Source organism: Chrysemys picta, chromosome 1 (assembly GCF_011386835.1).
Source record: "Chrysemys picta bellii isolate R12L10 chromosome 1, ASM1138683v2, whole genome shotgun sequence".
Taxonomy (NCBI): Eukaryota; Metazoa; Chordata; order Testudines; family Emydidae; genus Chrysemys; species Chrysemys picta.
In genome coordinates this window covers 92,321,203-92,339,930 of record NC_088791.1, presented here as the reverse complement: position 1 = coordinate 92,339,930, position 18,728 = coordinate 92,321,203, and the positions used below count along the sequence as shown (strand labels likewise).

Genomic DNA, 18,728 nt, shown 5'->3' with positions numbered 1-18,728 from the left:
CGCCACCCATGGACGGAACATTGCAAGGCCATGCAACACTGGCTAAAAGAGCTAGTGTGATCCTTGGCTGTATAAAAAGGGGAATATCAAGTAGGAAAAGAGCCGTTATATTATCTCTATTTGGCACTGGTGTGACTTCCACTGGAATATTGTGTTTGGTTCTACCGTTCGCAATTCAAAAAAAATTTGATATATTGGAGAGGGTTCAAAGAAGAGCCACAAGAATGAATAAAAGATTGGAAAACGTGCTTATAAGCAGCTCAGTCTATTGAGCTTAACAAAGAGATGTCTAAGGGGTGACTTGATCAGTTTAGAGCTACCTACGTGAAGAACAGAAATGTGACGAGGGTCCTTCAATCTAGCAGGCAAAGATATGACGAGATCCAATGGCTGGAAGTTGAAGCTAGACAAATCTACACTAGAAATAAGGTGCAAATTTAAATGACAGTAATTAGCCATTGGAACAATTTAGCACGGGTTGTGATAGATTCTCCATCACTGCAAACTTTGAAATCAAGACTGGATGTTTTCCTAAAAGCAGTGGTATAGTTGAATAGACATTAATCCAGGGAAGTCCTATGGCCTGTGTTACACAAGAGGTCAGACTAGATGATCACAATGGTTCCTTCTGGCTTGATAATCAACAAAAAGGCCATCCCCCTCTCCCCAACCACAGTCCATATCCCTTGTTAGTGACATGACCCCATTTGTATATTTATTGTGCCAGGTTATGTAGACAGCTGTTTAATTTTCAAAATGGTTTGTCTCTTTGCAGGATTACGACCTGTGCATCACCTGTTATAACACTAAAAACCACGACCACAAGATGGAGAAATTGGGCCTTGGCCTAGACGATGAGAGCAACAACCAGCAGACTGCAACCACCCAGAGCCCTGGTGACTCTCGCCGCCTGAGCATCCAGCGCTGTATCCAGTCCCTTGTCCATGCCTGCCAGTGTCGTAACGCCAACTGTTCACTGCCGTCCTGTCAGAAGATGAAGCGAGTTGTCCAACATACCAAAGGCTGCAAGCGCAAGACCAACGGAGGGTGCCCTATTTGCAAACAACTCATTGCTCTTTGCTGCTACCATGCAAAGCACTGCCAGGAGAACAAGTGCCCGGTGCCCTTTTGCCTCAATATTAAACACAAGCTTCGCCAACAGCAACTTCAGCACCGTCTGCAGCAGGCCCAGATGCGCCGAAGGAGGATGGCGAGCATGTAGAGGACCGGTGTGGTAGGTCAGCAGCAAAGATTGCCTTCACCAACCCCAGCCACACCAACAACTCCACCAGGCCAGCAGTGTAGCCCATAGAGCTAGTTTAGCCTTTTATTATATTTAGCAGTAACGCAAGGAACCTACAGGCCTGTACCCTGTAAGACATTACCTTAAGCAAGATAGAATAAGAATAGCGTAGCATAGTAGGCCTATGTCCCTTGGCATAGATAAAGGGCCTGACAAGGAGAAAGTTTTCTATATGGGCAGCATGGATAGAAAGAGACCATCTATCCGTGTCAGCACCTGCCCTGGGCATTATGAACTGTAAGGCAATAGGGCTGCTCAGTAAATTCCCTTAAAACTAATCTGTCAGTGATTGCAGCATATTGTATTCCAGGGGAAGCAGTTTCTCCATTGAAAGGGGACATTTAACATCCCTCCTTTGCGTTCCCAATGCCTTTGAGAGGCTTCTCCCTCATCCTAGCCAAGCTGCTGGTCTCTGTTTCAATCTCAAGGAGAATGTTCTGTCCCTGGCTCTGAAGGCTGCATTCCTTGTGGTGACAGCGCTGGTCAGGAGAGTCCCAGAGCTCCAGGCTGTAGTGACTAGCCCTGCTTAGGGAGTGCTTCCCGAAGATGAAGTGGTGCTGCAGCCTCCTGCTGAAAGTGGCCTCAAACTTCAAGCTGAGTAAGACCAATGTACTGTGGGGTTGGTCAGGCTGTCAAGGCTAAGATGCTGGAGGTGCCCTTTTAGCTACTAACCTAATGGGACAAAATCCTTCATTAAATCTCTCAGATAATTCTTGGGTTAGTCATGTGTGGAAATATCTCAGGAGAGAGGATCTGTATGGGCCATCTACAGGAGCTGTCCTGAATTATTTCTCCCCACAAACCCCTGGCTTTCTACTAGTTGCTCTGAAGACCGGGGTGCTTTGGAGGGGAGGTTGGATTTAGTGCAGCATATGCCCCCTTTAAAGTTGGGGGAAATAGATTTGCCACCCTCTGCATGACCCTCTTCTTCCACTCTCAGGTGCCCCACCATTCCTGAGAACCTGAAATCGCTGGCCCACTCTACCCCCTCTCAAGAGCCTCAGCCCCCTGGAAGCCCCTCCCCTCTACTGTTCTCTCCCAGGACCCCATCTCCCCTACTCCACACCTGACCCCCTCCCTGCTGGCGAGCCTGGCCATTGGTGATGTCTGTCTCACTTCCCGGGTGGCCCTTGGTGCTGAGAGGTGCCATCGTGGTTTTGGCAACTGTCAGGTGAGGCCCCGGTCTGCTGCGCATACAGAGTGGGACCTGGGTGGCTTCTGTTCCAGCCATGATGAGCATGACCACTAGCTACAAGATCACCAAACAGGCATCAACAAAAAGAAGACCAGCCAATGACATCTCTTAACTGGCAAGAGAGTAGAAAACCCAGCCCAGTCAGTGGCAACCCTATTTTCCATGTACCTGCTTAAAAGTGGTCAGGCGGTGGCCCAGGTGTCATGCCCCCCCTCCAGCTCTGCAGCCTAGGGCACAGGCTCTAATCTACCTTTGGTAGTGGGGGTCGTCGCTCAGTGATTAGTGGCTATTCTGGGCTAGAACTGTTCTGTACTCCTGGTTGTGAAAATGCTTTAGGATATTGTTTTCTTTTCTGGTGCAGTCAAACTATTAAACAATGTGTGTTCACCACTGTTATTAGAGTATGTGATTTTAACACCCTTCCCACTGTACTGCCAGTACCAAGTGTTCGAAGAGCATGAGTCCCAAAAAATCATGTGATTAAATAAATATAGAACATTTTGGGTTCTGTGGGTTTGTCTTAGGGTTTTGAGACACGTTTTCATGCTTTTTTCTGTACCGATGCAGGCTCGAAACAATTTTTTTTTTTAAATGAAAGCTGAAATTCTCATTAAATCACCTGACATCTGGGGCTAGGGTTTTAAAAAACGTACCAAATATTGTGAGACTTGTGTAGCCCCCCCTTTCCTTCCTGCGTTACTCGGGAGCAGGCAACACTCACCTGTGTGCCTGATATTGTTGACATTAAAGAAGATCCTGAGTATCCCAGTGGTGCTGTTGGATAGATGGGAATCCTCTATCCACCCCTCTGCTGCAGTCCCTTTACTCCTAAAGGAATTTAAAATTGGCGGTGCCTCCACCTGGCTGGGCCCTGTACACACTCAATGGCGTGCCTTGGGAACCTCCAGGAATAAAGCTATTCTAATAATAAATAATTATGACATAATTTGTGGCATGGGTGTAACTCAAAAATACCAATTATAAATAATATACATCCAATATATTTACATTAGAGTTAACATACCTTTACTTAACAACTTAAAAAATCAGTGTCTAACCGACTAAGATTACATGTCACTACTAATTTAAATCCACAGGGGGCAACTGAATAAAATCAATTAACAAATATAGTATACAGCAATAAACGAAACTTATCTAACTGGCATTTACACTGCCACCATTGACCCCACCCCGCAGTGCACACTCCTCTGGATTTCGGAGTCCTAGACGCTTGTGTGGGCGTGCTGGAAGATCTACAGCTGGAGACAGCACTCTGTCGGTTCTGTGTATCAGTCCAGCCAAGGCAAGAAACTGCACAACCCCTCTGACGATTGGAGCTGGCTCCACCAAATGTCAGCAGCTCTGGGTCCTGGTTCGATGGGAAGATCACTCTGCGTCTCCTCAGACTGTCTCTCTGCTGTGCCCCTTCCCTTGCAAATACTTTCCCAAACCAGGGAGTTTGGAGAGTGGGGGTTACTTAGGGTTACCATATTTTAAGTGTCCAAAAGGAGGACACTCCCCGGCCCCGCCCCAACTCCGCCCCTTCCCAGCCCCGCCCCAATCCACTCCCTCCCCTGGACGCTTCGCCCCCCCCCCGCCCCTCCCGCTCCCCTGCTTCCTGCGAACATTTGATTCGCGGGAAGCCTGAAGCAGCAGGCAAGCTGGGGCGGGGGGGCGCGGCCCAGTCTGGCCCCCCTGGCCGAGCGGCTTCCTTCGCCGGCTGGCCCAGGCCAAGAGGCTCTGGCCCCGGCGTCTCCCGCCCGGCTTGGCTCAGGCCCTGGGGCGCCGGCCCCCAACCCTGGCCCTGCACCGCCGGCTCCAGCCCCCGGCCCCGGGCAGAGCACCACTGCCCCCGGGCCAAGCACCGCCCGGCCCCAGCTCCGCAGCGCCGCCCCCCCGGCTCCAGCACCGCCGGCCCCGGCCCCGGCCTGGCCCCCGGCTGAGCACTGCCGGTCCCTCCCTCCCTATTTTCCCGGACATGTCTGGCTTTTTGGGATTTCCCCCCGGACAGGGATTTGAGGCCCAAAAAGCCGGACATGTCCGGGAAAATCCGGACGTATGGTAACCCTAGGGTTACTCTCAGTTCCTTCACTGCAGGCCCACCACCTCAGTCAGCGCTAGGCACAGCAAACGTCTCTGACCTGGCTCCAGTGAAGCCACCAACAGCCTCTGAGGCTCCCTGCTTGATCAAAGCCCCTGCAGGCTCTCAGCAGCAGCTCCTGGTATGGACAGAGCTCCACAGCTGCAATCTCACTCCTTTTCCCAAAATAGAGTCTGATGCCTTCTCTCCCTGCACGAGGTAGTCTCCCCCTCTTTCCCCAAGGCATCATGGGAGTTGTAGTCTCTAAGGCTAGATTGCAGCACACAGGCTTTTCCCCTGGAACACTCCCAGTAAAGTTCAGAGGCCCCTCTAGTAAAGGGTGCCTATACTTGCAATTAAAATCATGAGTTGGCACCACTGCTCACAGCACAGATAAAAAAAATGATAATCCCTGCCCTAGAGAGTTTGCAGTCTAATTTCAGATCATGATAGACTGAAGGGGGTCACAGTACAGTAGGGTGGGGTGGCAGATGAAGGATTGGGTGACAGCAGTTAGATTGCAGGGTTCCTCAGTGACATTGTATGCCGAGAGTGACGCGTTCCCAGTAGGCCTTGTGATATAAGTGGGTCTTCCCAACAGATGTGAATGAGGAGAGGGTGATGGCCTTATGAACCAGCTTTCCAGGGCTAGAGGGCAATGTGGGAAAAAGCCTAGAGCTGGCTGTGGGAGAAGTGACAAAGGGAGCACCTAGGCTGGCATCAGTGGTGGGATGACATAAAACAGAAGGTCAGATTAAATAGGTGGATGGAGTAATGCAGGGCCTTGAAGGCAAAGAAAAAGGGCTCAATTCATCAGTGTGCTTGCTGCTGCCGGGACAAACTGCTATTTTTTTCCAGCACTAGCTTGAGCAGAGCTAGCATATGTACATCTACCCAAGCAGGGAATCCCATCTCCCAGCTGCTGTGGAGCCACACCCACAGGGCACTGTGATGGGGCCCCTCCCCTTCATTTGACAGAAGCAGTCAGCGCCTGCAGTGCATTCTGGGGCATTATGCTGCAGTGCTGGTGTTACGCCAGCAGACCCCGGTCACCGGCAGGATCGATCGAACCGGGGACCTCTGGAGCTTAGTGCATGAGCCTCTACCGCATGAGCTAAAAGCCAACTGGCTGTTAGCTAAGCTGTAGAGCAGACTCTCCCCCCGTCCCCCCAACCCCCACTCACTCACTTACTGGGACAGAACACCACACCCACAAGGCGTGGGTTACACAGGCACTACCAAAGGAAGGCAGTGCTGAGGGGCCCCCCTGGGATCTGCCTGTGTGGAGTGCTGAGGCTTTTCTCTGCCAGTTTTAAAGAGACAGGATTCTAACACCGCCCCCCCCCCCATATTTTTAAGCTGTGCGTGGTTGGGGGAAGGGGCCTCCTGGGAGATTTCCCAGTACCCCAGTGTGCTAGACTGACCTTAGGTTGAGGTGTCAGTGATTGAGCGCGCCAGGTGGTGGTACAGCTCTACCAGATTATTGCCCCAATGGTATGACAGTCTATGTTATTGTCTCCCCTTGGTTGCTTAGGCACTGGCTTTTAAGGCCTTCTCTCCAAGGCTGATGAAGGCTGTTCAAAGATGATCAAGGCTGATCCAGGGAACAAAGGCTCAAACAGCCCCCAAACACACACTCCCAACTTACCCTGTAACTTTAAATAACCTGAAAGAGAAAGAAAAACAAACAGCCAAAAACCAAAAACAGCCAAACAAGCTCGCTCACTCAGCCCGAGATTAGTACGCGCACCTTGTTCGTTCAGCAGGGGAATCCCCTCTCCCTCTTAAATGCCCCTGTTTGCGGTTCCTTAGTTGCTTAGCCTCTGGCTTTTAAGGCTGTCTCTCCTAGGTCAGCCCGACCCCCTACTAACCAGTGTGAATTGACTTGGTCTTTAGGAAAATACACCTCTACCCTGATATAACGCTGTCCTCGGGAGCCACAAAATCTTACCACGTTATAGGTGAAACCGCGTTATATCGAACTTGCTTTGACCGCCGGAGCGCGCAGCCCTGCCCCCCCTCCCCCGAGCGCTGTTTTACCGCGTTATATCCGAATTCGTGTTATATTGGGTCGCGTTATAGCGGGGTAGAGGTGTAGCTAAAGGACAAATTAAAATATGATTAAAATCAGTGATTTTAATCACCTGTTTCCTGCTTGCTGATTTAAATCATGATTAAAATTGATTTGCATAGCTTTGATTTAAAATCTAGCCAGACTGTTTGCACCTACTCACTAATGTGTATAGCAATAAAGAAGCTGGAGATAAATGAAGGGGATGGGAGTGATTTTTAAACTACATATCGGGAAGTGGTGTTGGGAGCACATATGCGGGAGCGCCGCCAGCTTTTCCGCCCCAAAATGCCGCCCCCCCACAGAGGCGGCGGAAGGTCCCGCAGCTGAAATACCGCCGCGGTCGTCGCCCCCCAAATCGCAGCGCCCTAGGCGACCACCTAGGTTGCCTAATGGGTTGCGCCGGCCCTGCACATATGGCAGACAGAGCAATATGCAGGCTCATTCAGCAGCAGCTCGTTCTCCTCTTACATGCTCACATGTGTCAGTGGTGGGCAGGGCCGGCTTTAGGCCGATTCAGCCAATTCCCCTGAATCGGGCCCCGCACCTAAGAGGGCCCCGCGCCCTTGCCGCCGCCAGTACGCGTACCGGGGTGGCCCGGCTTCCCCAGGGGGCAATTTAAAGGGCCTGGGGCTCCCAGCAGGGACAACCTAGACTGGGCTTTAGGCAGTAGCGATCATTCCCGTGCAGAAGAAATTGAGGAGAGAAGCATAAATGATGGAATTCCTATTGCTAAGGAATTAGCAGATTTACCTGAAGATAAGGAATGGAAATGTGAGGAAAGTTATGGAGAATTGCCCAGTTTTCCTGGCGGCATAAAGGAGAGTGATGGTAAAGAAGAATGTGGCTCACATGAAAAGGAGAGTAATGAGAAAAAAAATCTGGTTTACATGAAAAGGAAAGAAACAAAGAAGAATCAGCCTTTCATGATGACAGAAACAGCGGTGAGAAAAATGGCACACCACAAATCAATGCGTCAGATCCTGCTTTATGGCCTGCAATCCTAAACGCTGCTCATAGTGACCGTACAATTTTGAACAAACGGGGCAAATACAAGGATATGACATTTCCAGTAAATGAGTGGAAGTGACACTTCTCAAAGTCACACTGTGAAAGAGTGCTTGACAATGGTGAGATGCTGAATCGGTGTTGGCTAATTTACTTGAAATCAACTAACAAAGTGTTCTGTTTTTGTTCCAAAATATTTGACAAGAATGCAAATCATTGCTTGTGCTTTCTGGGTACAATTATTGGCATAATTTCTTAGCTGCTGCACTGAAGCAACATGAAAAGTCACCCAGCCATTTTACAGCCTACTCCAAGTGGATGGAGGTAGAGTCCAGACTCAAGCTGAATAAATGCACAGACATAGAAAACCAGCTTATTATTAATGTAGAAACCCAGCATTGGAGGAACGTGCTTGAGCATCTGATCTCAATTACACTCTTCCTTGCAAAGAATAATTTGGCTTTCCAGGGCTTGTCAGATAAGTTGTTCACTGAACATAATAGTAATTTCCTCAGTTTGGTAGAGCTCCTTGGGAAATACAACGATGTTATGCATGAGCACCTACATCGAGTAGTTCTTAAAGAAGCTGTGGACCATTACTGCAGCAAAACAATTCAAAACAAATTGATTGACCTTATAGCAAGGAAGGTGCTTGATAACATATTGATGTGGTTCAGCAAAGCAAAGTACTACACCGTAATAATGGACTGCACTCCCGACATTAGTCACAGTGAAAAGATGTCATTTACAGTAAGATTGGTTGATGACGAAGATGGCTGTATCCAAGTAAAGGATTTTTACTGGTTTGTGGACAACTCTACTGGATAAGGCCTAACAGGACTGTTTACGAACATTTTGAATGGGAATAAAATAAAACTTCAGGACTGCCGTGGCCAAGGCTATGACAACAGCATGATCATGAAAGGAAGAAACAGTGGCAAGGATTCTTGTGCTGAATCAAAGACCTTTCTTTGTGCCTTGCAGCTGCCATTCCCTCAACCTGGTTGTATCAGATGCAGTGTCATCTTTTTTAGATTCAATATCGCTCTTCTGAGTACTGCAAAGGATATATGTCCTGGTTTCAGCATCAACTATCAGCTGAAAGATCCTCACGGACAATGTTTCAAATCTGACCGTGCAGCCACTAAGTGACTTTCTGGAAGAGCTGCATTGACAGGATAAGGCCAGAGAGATACCAAGTAACTGAGGTTTACGATGCCCTGGTGGAACTGGCGCTGTTGAGTAAATCCAAGGCCAGAATCCGACATGAGGCGCAAAACCTGGCAAACTAGATCACTACCTTCAAATTTCTGCTCTCAGTTTTGGTTTGCCACAATATCCTGTTCCAAGTAAATGTTGTAGGAAAGGCATTACAAACTCAGTCGATGGCCATCGCGACTGTTAATACTTTGATGAGAAGCTGCCTTGATTTCGTTATGGCCTACAGAGACAATGGGTTTGAAAATGCCATCACTGCTGCCAAAGAAATGGTAGAGAACTTAGGAGTTGAGCCTGTCTTCAAGAAATCTCATATTCAGCAGAAGAAGAGACAGTTTGCTTATGAGGGCAGAGATGAGGTGATGGGAAGCTCGGAAGAAAAAATCAAGAGGGATTTTTTTTTGCTTGCTTGCTGACACTGCTCAAGTGTCCACTGAAGTAAGGTTTGGACAAAGGAAGCACCACAAAAAGACCTGTGGGTTTTGTATGACCTTAGTAAGCTGCCAGCAGACAGGAAAACACTCTTGAACAATTGTACAGACCTTCACCAGACACTGACACATGGAGAATGTTTGAACATCTTGATGTCAAATTGGACATCATCTGTCACATTTTGCCATGTGGGAGGCACTCTCCACTCCTAGTTCTCCAATTCATTCATGATGCAAAGCTGAAGGACACTTTTCCTAACGTGTGGATAGCTGTGAGGATTCTGCTCACGCTGCTGGCCACAGATGGAAGCGGTGAGCACAGCTTTTTGAAGCTCAGGCCCATTAAAACTTATCTTTGATCGACAATGACCGATGAGAGACTGACATTGATTGCTATTTTATTGCTTGAAAATGCCATTGGCCAATCTTTGGATCTCTGATGCTGTGCTTCAGTTCGCGAGGACAAAGGCGAGAAAAGCGACCTTTTGAACTAAAGGACTAGGGTTAATGTTCTAAGGCTGTCACCTACTGTAACACTATTTAATACTGGTCCAACTAATGTTGGTGCACAGTTCAATTTCTTAATATTAGTACATTTCAGTTATTCCTAAAATTCAAAAGTTTCTATAAGCTTAGAGGAAACATATTTTTTATTTGTTTATATATGGCCTGAATAAATACAGATGTACAGATCCTAGCATGAAAATTTATCGTCTTGTATGACAGGGATAAACATGCATCAAAGTCGTAAAATTAATTACAAATGTAATAAAAAAAGGTATTCAAAAGTTTAACAAGTTGGGGGGGAGGTGCACGGAAGATGCTCCTTGCCTGGGGTGCCATTTGGTCTAGGGCTGGCCCTGCATCCGTCTATGCTGTATTTTCAAGAATAAATATATGATGAGGGAGAACTCCATGAAGGAGACAGTGAAGAACTTTTCTCACTTATAGACACTGGGGAATTTAACTTATGAAAGGGTTTTGACCAAAGGATGCCTGCGTGATCCCATCTACACCCTAAGAAAAGAAAAAGGTAAGCCCCTTTTGCGACATGGAGACTCAGTCACTCAACTTCTACCCCCATTCCAAAATAGTTAATTCCGGCATCTATTAACAATGGCCTGCAGCCATTTGACCTCTGGCTGTGATATTAAATTCTACGGTAAGTCTCAGGAAAACATTCTTCCATTTTTTCCTAGTTGAAAGTACAAAATAATAAGAATTAACATATATGGCAATAAATGACTCAGGGGATTGGTTTTGTGGCATATGGAGTCTTTCATTTTGGTCATTGGCTGAAATTTAGTCCAAAAGATAGTGACCCAAATTGTTGCCATTTTGTGTCTGTTTGCAAAATTGGTTGGGGGAGAAGAGGCTTCCGTGCAGTGGTTTAATTCAAGCCCCTACTGGAGAACTACCCACATCACACAAACCACAGTAACAGCTGGCAATATTTAGTACCCTCATTGGTTCTTTCACATTAAGGACAAAGGACCTGATCCAGATCTCATGAAATCAATAGAAAGACATCCCAGTAACTTAATTGGATGTTGGTGAAAGCCCTAAATGTGACATTTAGATTCAACTTCCCACCCATCCCAAAAGGAGGACCCTCTATTTCAAGCCTGAGGCACATTGGCAAGGGAATGGTGTGTATGGGAAGCTTGCACAGGCTTTGGCTTGTCAATCTGGCGTATTTCACCAATGCTGAATTCAGCTAGGTCCTCGAACCTCAGAATGTGTTTGGGGGCATTGAATTTGTCTCCTTCCCTAGGTCTAGTACAGACCAGCATCTCAGTGTTGCCAGATCTGACTTTTGTACCAGCTTGTGTCAGAGCTGAATTTGATCCAATATTTAACTTTCTTCTCCCTTTTTGAGAGGATGGTACCTTGCAGCACAGTCTCTCAGAAAACGAAGCAGGAAATCAAAAGCGTTCACCACACTGTCAAGATTTCTGTGAAGAAATATTATGTAGCCTTAATCAACCATGTTACCCAGTTTAAGGGCCTGCCATCTGTAGCTACTACACACACCTACTGCTAGCGCCTTTCAGTATTGTACTGACACATTAATAATGTGCATTAAAGCAAGTTACACACTATTTGCCCAGCATGTTGTATTCAAGTTCAGGTCTTATCACTCAGCATTGCAGAGGTTTGCAGGTGTCAGGGTTCCCCCCCTCCCCCCCCCACACACTCTGAACTCTGGGGTGCAGATGTGGGGACCCGCATGAAAGATCCCCTAAGCTTATATTCTACCAGCTTAGGTTAAAAACTTCCCTAAGGCACAAATTTATTTCCTTGTCCTTGGATGGTATTGCTGCCACCACCAAGTGATTTACACAAAAATTCAGAGCAGGGTCACTTGGAATCCCTTTCCTCCCAAAATATTCCCCCAAGTCCCTTCACCCCTTGCGGAGGCTTGAGAATAATCTACCAAACAATTGGCTTTAATGTAAGTACAGACCAGACCCTTTATCTTTAGGACACTAATATCAATCAGGTTCTTAAAAGAAGAACTTTATTATAAAGGAAAAAGTAAAAGAATCACCTCTGCAAAATCAGGATGGAAGGTAACTTTACAGGGTAATAAAAAGATTTTAAACACAGAGGACTCCCCTCTGGACTCAGCTTCACAGTTACAAAAACAGGAATAAAACTACCTCTTAGCATAGGGAAAATTCACAAGCTAAAACAAAAGATAACGTAACGCATTTCCTTGCCTAACTTACAATTTTTGTAATCTTAGATGGATCATTTCAGGTATGTTTTCAGGAGGAGATGTACCTGCCTGGTCTCTCTCTCTCTGTCCGGATGGGTAACAAACAAAGAGAGCACAAACAAAACTTCCACCCACCTCCAGATTTGAAAGTATCTTCTTTTCTTATTGGTCCTTCTGGTCAGGTTCCAACCAGGTTATTGAGCTTCTTAACCTCTTACAGGTAAAACGATTCAGTACAGCTGCCAAGGAGGGATTTTATGCAACTCTTTCCTTTATATTTATGACAGCAGGTTTAACCATTCTTGTTACCCGAAATTGGGCCAGCTAGTAATCTTAGGGAAGACTAACGACCCACCAGAATTTGGCAGAAAGTAGCATGTTTATTATACTGATAGCTAAGCTCAAAAAAAGGGGGTGGGTCACACTCACACTCGCATACTCACGCTCCCAGGACAGGCATGGCACTGGAGATGTCAGGATCCTTCACGGTAAGTGTCCCCACAGCACAGCGATGGATGGTTGGATGAAGGTAAGTCTTCCCAAGGCACGATGGAATGCAATGCGGCGAACCACTGGCCAGGCGGTCCGGGTGAACGGCCTTCACGGGAGGTGCAAGCTTGTGAGTGTACTGCCAAGCACATGGCCCCTTCCCCTCTTAAGGACCTGCTCCTCATGGCCTGCGACTAGAGATGACTTGGCCATGTCTGGTTAGTCACACTCCACCTTGGCCAGTGTCCATGCATTGGGTGTGTGAGTGCTGCCTAATTAGAGTCCCAGACACCTTGTCTACCTGGGAGTTCTTCTGATCTTCCAGCTGTTCAACCAGCCCATTCATCCCACAAGCATTCCAGGAGGGAGGGGGAAAGCCACTTCACAGGTATTCAAAGAGGGAGAGGAGACAAAAGGGGGTGGGGAAGTGTAACGTACCTTTTGAGCATACAGGTTATACATAGCATAGTCATACAGATCACTGCTGCTCCTACAACAATTCTGACATTGAGTTAGTTGGAGTGTCTTAACTGGACAAGAGGGTGGGAGTGCCTTTACTTCAAGTGTCTTGACTTTACCTAGGGATGTAACATGGGAGACTCTTGGTAGCCATTTGACTTCAGCAGAATCAATCCTTCCTCCAGCAGCATGAGGAGGATTTCTTCCCTGGTGAAGACAGGTGGTCACAGGAGTCTCCATAAGTGCATGTCAGAGGAATTGAAGGGATCTGTGCTAATAAGCCTCTAGCACCAAATGTGATTGCAGAAGGATAATTTCCTATTAATTGTATTACAGTAGCACCTCGAGGCCCCAGTGGACATCAGAGCTCCATCCCATTAGGCACACTACAAACATGTAGTAAAAGATAGTGTGCGCAACAAAGGGTTTATGTTCTAAATAGACCATGGGTGGGAAGGGGAAAGAGGTGAAGCGACTTGCTCAAGATTAGAGCAGGCAAGTGGCAGAGGTGGGAATAGACGCCAGGTCTCCTGCTACCTAGTCCAGTGCCCTATCATTTTCCAAAATCCCTACAACTTGACTGTCCCACTGTAAGTGCTTAAAGGAGTTTTCATGTCAAGCTGGGAGAGTGTCCTTGCAGGTGGTCTAGGGGGGCTAGTGAATTTCCAGGGGTTCGGCGTACATTTTTCATTTTAACTCTGCAAGTTTCTTAGGGCTTGTCCACATAAACACTTAGCTCATGGCAAGCTGGGAGGTGACTGTACGGCACACTAGTTTGCGGTGTACTAAGGGTCCGTGTGGATCCTGCTGCCGTGCATTAAAAGTTCCATAGTGCACTTTGATCTATCCGGCTTTGAAACGGGAGTAGGCTAAAGACACTAGGGAACGTGTAATGTGCGGGAGCATGCCCCACTCAGACACTGTGTCCATAGCATGCTAGTGCACCGTACATTGACACTCAGCTTGCTAGGAACTAAGTATTCATGTGGACAAGCCCGCTAGTTTCCCTACTGAACTATACCCAGAAGGACTAATTTGGTTTCTCTGCCTAAGAGATGGAACCTGCTGTTGGCATATCCAGCAAAATTTGCAGATAGCCCAATAAATGTGAGTTAAGGCCCCCTGTGTGTGTTTCCAGTGGTCCTGTACAATTCCCAGAGAGGCTTTGTGTGCCAGTACCATGAGTTTAGACTTCTGTATAGAATTCTCTGCTTTTATTCCCCCCATGATGTCTGTCCATCCCCTCCCCTCCATACTGTCCAATTTGTTTCACAAGCAGCAGGAACATACCACTCATCATTTATCATTAAATATTTAAGGGGTGCAAGACGCATGTCGTCATATATGGCCACTGCATTCAAAACACCCAGTTCTATAGTCTCTCTTTTTTTCAGTTTGGAATTGAAATGTTTCATGGCTGAACTCAGACCAGGGCTCAAAAACTTCAGCAAGGTCTGCTGAGCAGGAGCGCCGCCAGCTTTTCTGCCGTCCTAGGTGGCGGAAGGTCCCGCCCCGAAATGCCGCCCCCCACAGAGATGGCGGAAGGTCCCACCGTGGAAATACCGCTGTGGTCGCTGCCCCCCAAATTGTAGTGCCCTAGGCGACCGCCTAGGTTGCCTAATGGGTTGCGCTGGCCCTGCTGCTGAGCCATTCTGGAGTTACGAGAGCCAGGTAAAAACACATCACTCTAAAAAGCACACATTGTTTGGGGGTCAGATAATTTTATCCATTGGCGCTCTTGCCCTAATTTTAATCTGTTGGCTATTGTGGGGAAATTCATATGAACACAACTAAGCTTGCTGAAATTGATTCTCTACTCTGGATTTAAGTAGGCTAGTTGGTTAGGTTTATAAAACATCAGTAAGCACTTTTATATAATTTAATTTTTTCATATCACATCACATGACAGACCAGTCTCTTCACCTGAATAAACATCCACTAAAATGCACTATTACAAACGGCATCTCCACCATCATCATGGCAAATCCCATAGCCTCCTTGGAGATCGAGTGCCACCTGGATCAATTTCTAGCTAGGTCCTTAAGATGGTCTGGCTGGAGGTTCAGTTTATTTCCCTCACTGGTGATTTTATCATGCCACTGCAGCTTTTGGTGACCATGTGATTTCTGGCTGTGTAGCAGAATTTCCTTGGCAAACATGCATCATAATTTGTTGGTCTTCCATCCTAATAATATGTCCATACCACGAAAGCTGCCAAAAGGTATCTCCAGACCTCCACAAATGCCTGAGAAGAGGGGTTTTGTAGCTTGAAGGGTCCTACAGAGGTATCTACTGGCAGCTCCCTCATGTTCAAGTTGAAGTTTTTCCTGGTGTGGGATGGGGAAGAAGGGGTCTCTTGGATCATTGGTTTGGGGACCAGGCTAGGGCTTTAAGAGGTACTTAGGTGCCTAAGTCCCATTTTCAGGCACCGCTACAATCCACAGAACTCCCATTCAGCTGCTGCCTAGCCCTGGAGAAGCCTAAACTTGCCTGTGCCTAAGTTTTTTTTCTTTCGGGCATGCACACTGCTGTCTCACTCTAGCTGTCCGGATGCCTACCTAAGCCCCAGAGCCACTCACAGCAAAAGACAGGCATTCAGCTGCCCAAGCCACATGCAGGGGCCTGATCCTGTAAACAGCCTCTGAGAATGTCTACTGGATCGGGCCCCTCAGGTGAATCTGCACAAAGCCCGTGAAGGAAAGGAGCAGCAGCCCCTTTATCATCTTAAACCTAGTGGATAGGGTCCCAGGATGTGGGAGATCCTTGGTTCAAGTCCCCCTTGCCTGATGAGGAGAAGGGATTGGAACAGCCATCTGCCACCTCTCAGCTGGGTGCCCTAACCACAGAGTTATAGAGTCGTTCTAACTCTGTCTCAAAGTATTCCACTGTTTCATTAAAGTGGCACAACTTCAGTAGGAGAGATTGAGGGAGCCCTGCATGAGAATATTCCACAGCCTCGTGGTTAGGGCATGCCTCTGAGAGATCCCTGTTCAAATCCCTTCTCATCAGAGGGAGGGGGGACTTGAACTGGGAGTCTCCGACAGCATAGGTGAATACCCTAGGCTGAAGGTTATAAGGGAAGGCCTCCTTCTCTCTCCCTGCCCCACATTTTGTTTCAGGTCCCACATGCAACTTAGGCAGCAGAGTGCCTATCTTCCCCCATTTCACAGATCACTAGCACAGCTAGGTGCCTCCCTGCAGCCTGGACTTGGGCACCTGTCTCCAAGAGAGGGGCAGGATCAGTGGCGGATGAATGATTTTGCCGCCCCTAGGCCCTGAAATAATTGCCGCCCCCGGCCCAATATGAACTTGTTTTTGTTTTTTTACAAATTTGTTTGAACTAAAATGAATCTAAATATCATGAAAAAAATTGAACATTAACAAGTTTTCTTATAAATAAAATTACAAGTACAGCGGACCCTCGCTTGAATGCGTGTCTGTATAGCGCGATTTCGCTTATAGCGCGGGACCGCGCATGGATCCAAAACTGAGAACCACTTAATTTTTTCCTTCCGGTCATATTATTAACGTTTAGGATTCTCGTGAGTATGTTTACTAAATGGTGTTGCGCCGTCATTGGTGGTTTCAATACGCGCTATGATTGGTAGAATCGCAGCGTCACTGATGCTGCGATTACAAAAATGCTGCTATTATACATTTGCCGCCCCTGCAGATTTGTCACCCTAGGCGATAATACGCCGCTGGGCAGGATTGAGCACACATCCTCTCTGGTCAGCATCTCCTATTGGATAGCTTAGCCACTTAGCATGCCCGCTTTGTGGACCACATTCTGAGATCTCTCTCTCTCTCCCCATTCAGTGTTTAGGGAGCCCAGCCTAACTCAGGCTTTGTGGACTGCAATGCTGGGGTTCTAGAGATTTTCTAGGCACCTACGGTATAAGTTAGGCATTGCAATGCTGAGAGTCACAGCACCTCCGTCCCTTCCTGGATCGCAGCTCTGCTCAGTTCAGCCTTCTGAAAGACATGGCTTAACCCAGCAAGATGATGTCTCTTGGCAGGAATCACTTGCACAGCTCACACACATTGCTGGCTTCTCCATTAAACTCTAACTGCTCAAAAGAGACACCCAGGCATCACTCAATGGACAGCTCAATGAAAAGCCTCTGCAACAGCAGTCAGAAAAACAAAGCTAGGACGTGTTAAGGCTGCCTAAGGAATGAGATGGAAATACTGAAAATGTCGGTATAGAAATCCTTGATTCACCCCAGATCATGTTGAGGTTTAGTTACCCTCTCTCAAATCAAGGGGGTGCAGAAATTGAAGTCATTCAGATACAGGCAAGAAAAGCAGTTAGAAGGAGGGAAAGACTTGTGTGTGAGAGGATAGTGCAGAGACTGGGACCATTTAGTTGAGAGAAGGGACAGAATAGAGATCTATAAAACAGGACTGGCCTGGAAAAGGAAGATCAGACACTCTGGTTTACCCTGTTCATAATATAAGAACAAGCAGACAGGCACCAAAACTCAGATTTTTTTTAAACACACACACACACTCTCTACAATATTCTATCACAAAATACAATTTAATTCAAAAGCTTAAGGAACAGCCATTTAAATGGAGAATGAGGACAGACACAGTTTATGTTAAAAAGGAAAACAGAGAATTAGCAATATAATGAACGCTCATATTTCAGAGCACAAGCCAAACTAGAAGTGACAAGGGCTAACACACAATTTATCCTATGCACAGATTAGTCCATAAGGGTCTACTAGAGCAGTGGCTCTCAACCTTTCCAGACTACTATACCCCTTTCAGGAATCTGATTTGTCTTACATACCCCACGTTTCACTTCACTTAAAACCTACTTGCTTATAATATCAGACATAAGAATACAAAAGTGTCACAGCCACACTGTTACTGACAAATTACTGACTTTCTCATTTTTAATCATATAATTATAAAATAACTCAATTGGAATATAAATCTTGTACTTACATTTTAGTGTATAGCACATACAGCAGTATAAACAAGTCATTGTCTGTATGAAATTTTAGTTTGTACTGACTTTGCTAGCGCTTTTTATGTAGCCTGTTGTAAAACTAGGCAAATATCTAGATGAGTTGTTGTACCCTGGAAGACCTCTGCGTGCTCCCAGGGGTACATGTACCCCTGGTTGAGAACCACTGTACTGGAGAGCTTTTTGCACCATCTTCTGAAACATCTGGTGCTGACCAGTCAGAGAGAGGACACTGGACTAGATGGACTGGTGGTCTGATGTGCTATGGCAATTCACATGCCCCTACCTTTCTCAACTTCAAATGCAGGTTTCTGCCAATGCTATGCAAACATGTAAAAAAAAGAGTGAAACTTTTTGTAAAAATACATAACAGAAGACTCACCCGTTTTATGACTTGTTGGGTTTATGCCTTAGCTGCTGGTATTGGGCAATGGAGCCAGCTTTTTGAAGTGCTTGGAAAAACCCCATCCCTCCCAAATGCCAAACTTTCTTCTCTATAACAGAACATTCACCAATAAACTTAATGCTAAGACTAAACCGTGACTCAGCATTGTTGACCCAGGCAAGATGTATGTCAAAAATACACCAAGGCAGCCCCTTAATATGGCTACAAGGAAATCTTCGTATGTTCTCAAACAGTGGCTCTAGAGAAGGGCTGCTTTATATTGATTTATTAAAGGCAGCACCTTCTAGCCCATCCCTCCAGGATCATGGAAAGCCTCATCTTAATTCCTTCCCCTTCTAACCCACGTTGAAGTGGCAGCCCAGCTAATG

The 18,728-nt window shown here is 46.7% G+C and overlaps 2 protein-coding genes across 12 annotated transcripts in view; one reads left to right on the top strand and one right to left on the bottom strand.

The window, feature by feature from the left end:
- Window positions 1–2,996, top strand: part of EP300 (E1A binding protein p300) — a 154,177-nt gene extending 151,181 nt beyond the window's left edge. For all 11 annotated transcript variants that reach the window (XM_065563293.1, XM_065563277.1, XM_065563268.1 and 8 more), the window contains one exon: window positions 776–2,996. The gene's annotated coding sequence lies outside the window, so the exon portion shown is untranslated. The remainder of the gene's footprint in view (window positions 1–775) is intronic.
- The window catches only part of SLC25A17 (solute carrier family 25 member 17), a 421,378-nt gene that overhangs the window by 386,005 nt on the left and 16,645 nt on the right, over window positions 1–18,728 (bottom strand). The gene's annotated exons all lie outside the window — the stretch shown is intronic.